Source organism: Aphis gossypii, chromosome 1, assembly GCF_020184175.1.
Source record: "Aphis gossypii isolate Hap1 chromosome 1, ASM2018417v2, whole genome shotgun sequence".
Classification (NCBI taxonomy): Eukaryota; Metazoa; Arthropoda; class Insecta; order Hemiptera; family Aphididae; genus Aphis; species Aphis gossypii.
In genome coordinates, this window is record NC_065530.1 from 32,585,122 (window position 1) to 32,595,416 (window position 10,295).

A 10,295-nucleotide genomic window follows, 5' to 3' on the forward strand; every position below is an offset into this window, starting at 1 on the left:
AATAACGATGATAATTTAAATTATTTGGAAAATATTTAATATTATACTTAATGTTTAAAAATACATGCTATTTCATCTGAAAATAATAAATATACGCATTTATATTATACTTAAAAATGTAAAATATCCAAAGTAAGTTTGCATATTTGTAATCTAGATTTCATGAATCAAATTTGTATGATGCTCTGGTATAATTCTGTTTACGCGAAAAATATATGCTAAGTCATAAACGTTTAAGCTTAAGTTATATCTAATGAATTATTGTCAACGCATTATATATTCTATTTAAGTCTACAAATTAATACAATTGTATTTATACATTTTAGCCGTAATTAAAACAAAACATAAAACCTTTATACTACAACCGTAAAAAATTTAAACATAAAAATTTTATTATTTTTTTAAACGGTAAAAATATGATCATGAGTAGAATGTACACTTATGTTCACAGTCCATTATCATTTTTCATCGAGGTAATCGTCCGAGTCCAAGTGAGGGGAAAATCTCATCAAAGACCATCAATTTTACCGTATGCAATTTACAGAAATATTACATAGACTTAAGCCGTAAATTTCACTCTAGCGCAAAATTATCTCACATATTTGCTACGCTTTTTATTTTTATAATTTTTCGCTATACTTAGTATGAATTACTAATGAAAAATCTTATAAACTTATGTTATTATTTATATAATTTAAAATTATTTTAACTATATGTTATTAAATGAATTTATCTTTTTATGATTTTGATGGATTTTCTTAAAACGTTAATTTCAATTAGGTACTTATTAATACTAATTATGTCTATGTATATATCTTTTATTGTTATAATATTAAAAAAAAAAATTATGACAAACCTAGTATTATATTTTCAAGCATTCTTGCTTAATGAAAATATTCTTATCTGAATTTATAGATAAAAAAAAATCCCCCCCCCCCAAAAAAAAAAAATAAAATAAAATTCCAATGTTTGCAAAAATACTCAAAATATTTTGAAAAATTGTATTATGTAGTATAGGAAATCAGCCAATAAAAATTTGGTGGAAGTGCAAAGTAGGCATCTACTGTTATTTTTTTTAATAAATAAGTTATAACACAACAACTGATAATCTTAATCAACATCACAAAAATGTATAAATTAATGTAGGAAGTTTATATTTTAAAACAAAAAAAAAAAAATCTAAAATTAAGTTATTTATGTATTTTTGATTTAAAAACAAATGGTTATCGTTTCCGAGACTTAATAAAAATAATTTAAAAAAGAAGTAATGTTCCCGGTTAGTTTATTTCCCGGTAAATTTATTTTTCTGCAAGAAAAAAAATGAATTTCTAACAATCAAATAGTTTTTGAAAATGTTTATGATTTTGATAAGTTTTGTCAAAATTGACACTTATAAAACAATATTGTGAATACTTGTTTTGATATTTCTACAATTGGTAAATAAACAACTAAATAATAAAGAATCTTGTATTATATTTTTAACTTTTTGACCCAATGAAAAATATTGTAACATTTATTGAAAAAAAAAAATAATTGATAATTCTATAATAATAAAATATCGATACATTTCTTTTTCTTCGACAATATTATATTCTTAAGACATTCAAATTATTATGATTCTATTTCTAGCACATTATACATTTTTCATCTTAGTTATCAAGGTATAAGTTCTCAAGTTTATCCTGATAAACAAATTATTATGCCCGTAAGACTTTTGAGGACGGCGTAAAAATGTATTAACTATAAAAATAAGTGAATATGGTTAACAGAATAATTTTGTTTCGCTATCATTGGAGATACATGCTTGTTTATGATTCATAATAATAGTGCAGTTATTATATATTATAATCTAAATATGTACATTGTACGTATACTGACTATAGTAAATGATTATTTATGACCTTGACCACTATTTAGAATAATATTGACCTTCAGACTTTACTTTAATTTCCATCGTTTATAATGATAATATAATATGCAGTTATTTAAACCTAAATCAGATTCAAGTCAATACATTTTATTGGTATACATAAACTAACTGTTTGTCTAGTCGTGTAAAATAAATCGTGACATTATGCCACTACTTCGGTAATAGTTACTTATCGAAAAATATTTATTACCAAATAAAAAAATACACAGCTAACAGTGATAAACGTGGCTGCTATCAAAACGATAAAAAATAAAACCTTATACATAATTAATTAAATATAAAATAAGACCTGTCGGAACGCCAGCCGTAATGTCGGTGACCATTCTAAAACGACCCTACAACTCACGGTGTTTTCGGTGTAGTAAATCCAAAACAGTAGACGTACAGCCTCTGCGGTAATTACTACGTGTGCGCCAGAGATCTTTGGTTGCCGGTTCCGTCTAAACTCACAATATCGGAGACGAATTGATCCATTACTTAACGACACAAACAACCTGGTAGACGGCAAATGCCTCTTGAAAATTATAGACAGACTTCGCCGTCGATGGACTGATTGCGACATTGCTTGGCTGGCAACAGTACCATGTTCGTAGATATTTTACGGTTCAATATTATATACCTAAGGCATAGTCGCAAACTTATGAGAAGAAAAAAAGTCAAAAACTACTACTATTATATTGTGCAGCGTATGGAAAAGTAATAAAAGAAGCTTTAGTTATTTACCAAATAAACAGAAAACGTCCGTTAGGACGATCAAGGCACATTTAGATAGACGTTATAGCCCAAGACCAACAATATATATATAAAAAAAAGTGAACGTGTCGCGGGACACGCGTTTGGAACGAAGTCCCTTTCTTATGCGCGTTTGGCATAATTAATCATTAAAGTGACAGGCTCTCATTTCTCATTTCTCATTTACTTGTTTTTAAAACATTCAATCATATTAAATCATTGAAATTATAGGTCTATAGTAACTACAGTAAGATTTGTTCAATTGTCACTTGATATTTTGCAATATCTAGAAAAAACAACGTAAATAATAGTATTATGTCTTGTTGTAGATTGTGATGGGTTATATGGTTATAATGGTTCATATGTAAACCAAATTTATCATAGAGAAACTGTTTTAATATTTCAGATTTTTGTTTTTGAAAAGTAATATTAAAGTCTCCTGCCAAAATAAGTGAAACTTTATCATAATTCTTCTCTAATTTTCAAATGAAGAATAATGAAAAATAAAAAATAAAATATATTATATTAAATATTATTTATATTCTTTTCTAGGTTCTAATATTTATTCTTTATTATTTTCGTATATTACAAAAAAATGTTCCTTACGTTTTGTTGACCTGTATTTGTTTCAAATCACTGTCACTCGCATCACTATCCAGTCTCCATAGTTTTTTTTATATGAAAATAACACACATTAATAATAATTTTCTTATTATGCTATACGTTTTTCTCTGATGGCTTAATAATATTATAATAATAATTAAGTATTTATATTATCATAATATAATTATTAACTTAACTTGTTAACTGTTACCAATATAAATATAATTCATGATTTTTTCAAATAGATATTAATTCAGGAAATTGTAAAAATAATTAATATCCAATCTTTTTGGTACACTAGACATACGATCTTTGCAAACACTAAAAATTAATAACTAGTTATCGATCTTTATCTTACGGTTTTTCATAACTCATTACAATTATTCTCGGCTAGGCCCCCTCGCTAAAAAGTGATAAGGAACTTCGTTCCAACAAGACTTGACTTTTTACGGTGCATACGTAAAAGAGAAATGGAGACATTGAAAAAGAAGAATAGTTATATTCTGTATATTTTGAAATGTTCAACTTTTTTAAATTATGCATGATAACATTTTTGATTGCAAGTAAAATACCTTACATGTACCTAAAGTTAGAATTTAAAATATAACATTTTTTTATTATTTTTTTTATATTTTTCATTATTATTATTTGTTTTATTTGTTTTAGCTATTCATTGACATAAGAGATTCTTGAATTTTTGAAAAGTTAATAAAACTAACTGTGACCCATTAGTGACACTTGATTGTTTGTCGATATTTTTTACTAAAGTGTATAAACTGTTATTGACATTGATCACAAAAATGTAAAAACAAAAACTTTCAGTGACACATATACACGTAGAAAATCTTCTGGAAAATTTGCTTCCACTGAAAGCGTTTTTTTAAGAAAAATACAATAATATAAAAATAAAAAATAAAAATGATAATGCAATTATATGCTAAACGAGGATCTAAAAACTATGGTCAATAAAAAATATTGTGATAGCAGCGTTATCAAGAACAGCACAGTGATCGCAAAATAATAATAATAAGAAGAAGAAGAAACCAGACATGGTGTTCAACTGCAGTGAACACTCCATGTCATGAAAAGTGAATACGTATTTATACCGCATTATTCACCAAATGATCCCTGGAAATGATAATATATTTGTAAACTATTATAAATTAAACAATATTTATTTTATTTTTATGTTAAAAAATATCATAAAAAATTATCTCGTTCACCGACAGTTACACTCCTGTAAAAATCAATAATAATAGCAGCCACTCAACATCTCGCATTGTTGTTGATGGAAGCGATCCAAAAAGTGCTTGACTTTTGAAAGGTAATTACAGTACGCTACTTTGGAGGTATTATTGCTAAAATATAACGCTAAAGACAAATAATTTAAACATACTATTATAATTATATAACTTTAGTATACTTTAGTAGTAGCTTTAGTAATCTTAATATGTAAGACTAGCTTAAATTATAAAATTATAATAGTAGTTCTTACTTTGATAATGTATTTAAATACAATAGTTTTCAATTGTGATAGGAGCAGCGGTGAATTGGGCCACCGGAAATCCGGGAATTCGCGAGTTTTCCCGGTGAGCTGCTTCTTCAAATAACTATTTAAAAAGTATTTTTTATCAAAAAATTTAGATAAAATATACATTTTTCTACTACAGTTTCCCAGCTGACCGAGTCGAAATAATTATTGGTGAGTTCATTTTTTAGAAATCTACCAAGGCAGTGTAGTATCGTGATAGACGATATTACAGTAAAATATACCACTACCACGGAATAGATAACATTAGTTCAATAAAATGTAAAATTGGCTGTATCAATAAGTTATAACAAACAGAATACTCTAGAAATATTAAAAGTAGTAATCCAAAAAAATACATAATATATTGGTTATAATATAAAATATTAAAATTGGTTTACTTATTTTATATAGCAGAATTCGAAACAGGAAATAAGCCATACCAGTGATATGTGTGATAAATCGTTCTCTCAGAATATTCATCTTACAGTATACCGTGAGATGCATTCGGAAGAAAGACCATATTCATATAACGTTTGTGGGGCAAATCGTTCACTGACAATAGTTATCTAATAGTACACTGTCGAACTAACGTTCAAGTTAACTTTAGTTCGTCGGTAGATTAATATTCTGAGTGAACGATTGGCCTACAGATGTCAATTTCTTTGATTGTAATGTACAGGATTTCATCTCTAGATTTGCCATGTCAGTCTTTGGCGATTCGACTTGGATGACAATCTTCTATAGCTACCGCTGAGATACACGGCTTTTTCGTAGTAACCGGTCGTGAGGTATTATGTGTTATAACGTTCAAATCTGTTAACAACGAAACACATTTTTATCAATTTATTGTTATTTAATCCTCTGCTATAACACTCAACAGACCGTTCCCAAATATTTTAAAATCTCGAGGCGTTTTGGATTTGGATGATACGTTTTGCATTTTGGCAATACGTTCTCCAAAATCCTGGTCACTTCGAGATGTTTTAATATTGTTTGTGAGAATTCTGAGAACATTTATACAATGGATATTAAAAGTATTTATTTAAAAAAATATGATTCTGTTTAGTATTATTGATCAAAAAGTGTGTTATTTTTCAACAACGTGTAGATTTGAATCGATTGAAAACATGAATATTTCAAAAGTTTTTAAACCGTATATCGTCTTACTACTTAGTTCAAAATATAAAATAGTAAAAATAGTAGGTGATTACGTGGAATTAACATTCAATGACGATTTGAATGTAACAGCACACTCAGTGACACAATGATGTGATGGTCCATTTGTTTGACGTTTCCTACATTTTCCCGGCGATTCTGAACGTACAGAAATGATTTCGATTTCTCAATAAGTGACATAATATTCTCTATATAAGATTCAATATAAGCAGCAAACAAGAATAAATTGTGTTACCTCTACAACGTTCTGGAATAGAATAAATATTTATTGCAAATAATGTTTTGTTGCCATTATAAATATAACTTTGTTTATTGTGTAACTAGGTTACATTTTTGGAAAAAAAAACAAATATATATATATATAATATTATATATTGTAACACATTTAAAATTGATGTTATGACTTTTCATTTAATTATATTTATCTTAGTATAATTTTTAAATGGTCAAAAAAAAAAAAAAAAATGGGTGAAAATCAGCATGAACTTGACAAAAAATATAAAACTATTTATCGATTTCTATATAATACATATACTATTATAATATACTATAATAGATAATTCTAAAAGCTGTAATTCAAACTGAAAACACTAAATTCTCATACTATGCCTATGATAATAGTTACGAAAAAATTGAAAATTACTAGTATACTTCCAATTCCCATATAAATTGGATAAACGAAAAATAAAGTTATTTGTGTACAAATATTGAGTATACCAATAAAATAAATATTGTCTGAACAAATTTTGATAGCGATCTAATAGAGGAATAAAAACCAAACATATTTGCGGCCAGTATAAACTAAAATACTATAATACAGTCAGATTTAGACTTATATTTTCAAAAGTATGAAAACCAATTTAAGTTGCATCTATGACAAAATTATTATTATTCATATAGTAAAAATTAATTTAAAAAAAAAAAAAAGTGTGGTAAAATGGATAACGCTCTGCTGTACAGTAGATATCGAGCGGACCTCGGACATAGAATTAAATTTGAATGCAATGGTAGGTATCATTGTATACGAATAACGATTCTGAACAAAGATGATTTGTCAGCCTGGAATATATTTTCCAGTGGATGGTGAAAAAGGTGGTTTATGTTTTAATGACCCGTATGATACTGGACACTATAATGATTATAGTGACCTACTCTGTGTCCGAGGTCCACTTTATACCTATACTGTATAGCATATAGCGTTACCCACTTGACTACCCTTTTTTTAGTATTATTTCCGGTTATTTAGTTACACAATATAATGTTTTACAAGGCGTGTCATATAGGCAAAAACTTTTCACACAATACGCTAAATAAAATTATTTTTCATTATTTTATTGTCATAAGTAAAGTTTGCAGATCTCATATGCTTAATGTGAATTTCTTTAGGATGTATATATTTTATACTATTACAGTTATATTAAAAACGTACGCTGTGTTTTTTTTTCTGAAATAATTATTATACTATAATGTAAATGTCATAGCCATTATATTATTTATCATATTTATTTATTATGTTACATATGTAAAACAATTGTGTTCAACCAGTTATAGTAAAAATATTTAGTACGCCATTAATACCGTTCATTAAAAATAATAATTAAGAGAAACAATTAAACAACATTTTATTCAGATGATTAATTATAATGAATAATTAAATATAGATCAAAAGTAGAAAATTCCCATTCATTTTTAAAATAATATTTACGTAAAACTAGATAAATGCGAAAAAAATGGACTTAGTTTTTTGTTGTATGGATTGAAAATTAATAAACGTAGATTATTTTTTCTATAGGTACATGATTTAGTTTTAAGATATTTATTGGTATTTGAGATTTTTTATTTTTTTATTATTTTATCCATACATTTTGATAAGCATTGTTTGACAGACATCGTATCTTATGATTTATAATTGAATTCAAATTAACACAACCGTTAAATAACCTACACCCAATGACCAAGTACACTCGTCATAATAATATATCAAAGTAAAAAAAAATCACAACTTACTATAACTTTTTAATATAGATACCTGTAATAGTATAAATCTATATCCTAAAGAAAATTACATTATGCACGTATCTGCAAAACTAACCTAATTATAAAACTATAAAAAAAATAATTTTATTTAGCGTATTACGAGAAAAGTTTTTGCCTACATGACACGCCTTGTAAAACATAATATATTGTAACTAAATAACTGGACATACGAGTACAAAATATATAAGTACTAGTAACTGATTTTTCTTTAAGAAAAACATAAGTGTTCTTAATATTTGTGAAGTTGTGACGAATAACGTAGTGTATTAAACATTTTGTGTCATAAAATTAATAACATTATTTTAATGTCAATTAAAAACCTATAAATCATTTTATTCTATTAGTGAATCTTAGCACATTATTCATTACTATAAAATTTATAAGACAATTAAAACATTATGAAATTCTCATGAAAAATTTCAAAATTCATCAAGTACAAAGATAAATGATGACTTGAAATGAATTCGCTGACAAACTAGTAAAATCCTTGGCATCCCTCAGATGTCCTCCGAATTTCAAAATTCCATGCTATGACTTTATCCACCACCTTGAGATTTGCAAAACGAATCTATGGCTTAAACACTAGATACTCCCTCCTTCTTGCTTTGTATTTGGTATAGAAACATATCTTTAACCATCCTATCACTATCCGGTTTTTACACGAAAAAATATCCAAAAAAATATCATATTATATATTTTTAACCATACAGGTTTTTTTTAATTTAACCTTTTATTTTCCTCTTTTTTTTTTTTATTGATAACTTCTATTTAATATTGTTCCCTTAATGTTACTCACTATTGTATAATCATCGAAATAAAAATTGTAGTATAAAGTTTAAAAAAAAAAAAAAAATCATAACTCGATTTTCAAAAATTTACGATTTACGGAATTTTAATGATCATTATTGAAAATATGTTTTTGAATTTCCTGAACAAAAAGAAATGATTTTTTGTTAGTTATAAGTATAAAATATAATATCGTATACGAGTATAGTGCAAATTATTACACTTTAATATCAATCAAATCATAATATTATAAGTGTGATATCAATATTTATGTTGTGTCGTTAGGTAATGATTAATATAATATACCAATGTCGAATTTACCTATTATAAAAACGTCGATATAATTATGATATCGTGATAAATAAATTATTTGTAATGCCAAGCTTGATTATAAAAATAATAAATATTGATTATTGTATAAATAATCAATTTACATAATACCATAAATACATATTTAATAAAAAAAAATATAAAAATGATTATGATCAAAACTTGTTTAAAATTTACAATACTTTTAACTATTGAAAATATACATATACATATAATATCTTACTTCTTACTCTACTATTAATTCTAAAAAAAATGTTACGTGATGTAATACAAACTAAACTACGTTATTATTATGTGTAAATTACCATTTAATTCACGCGTTACGCCTAAACAAATTCAACAATAATAACACAGTAAACTAAGAAAAATAAATAATAAATAAATACAAAATAAATCATAAAATATTAATGATGGATAAATAATAAAATTATATTCACAGATAGAATTACACAAAATAAATAACTTTCCTCTCGGGAATGAATAATATTAAGTAAACAAATAATATAAGTAATCATTCTTACTTCTTACATAAACTTGAATACTAAATCTATTAATAATTGACAGTGCGTTGTACTAATGTATCACACTAAACAAAAAATAAAACATTTAATATTATTGTTGGTAAAATCATTGTTATGCATCACCTTTTATATCCAATTTAATTATTATTTGTCTGACAATAAGTGTTTTAAAATTATATTTTATAAAATAAAGAATAAAAGTAAAAAAAAAAAGAAATTTAAACACAATAAAATGTAACAATATAAAAAGGTAGGTAATAGTTAGTACCTCTCTTCTGTTCATCAGGTGTCAAGTGAGTCATAATTATTATAGGTGTGTTAAATTTTAATTCATTATACATCACTGTGTACAAAAAACCAAAATGTTGATACCTAAAAAAACTAAAAAAAAAATGTAAGAACTTTGAAAATTATATTTCATAATGTAAATGATAATTCAAATATTTGGTGAACATTTTAATCTATTGTTATAATTTTTTGAAAAAGATTAAATTAAATTGTTTACATTTGAATATCATGTCGGTAGCTAATCCTAATAATTTTAACTTTATTTTTTTTTAATTGGGAAGTTGTTAGCACATCATGATAAATTCAAATAGTACATTCATCGCTCTGCTTAGAATCTAAAAAAGAAAATAATTGTGATTTA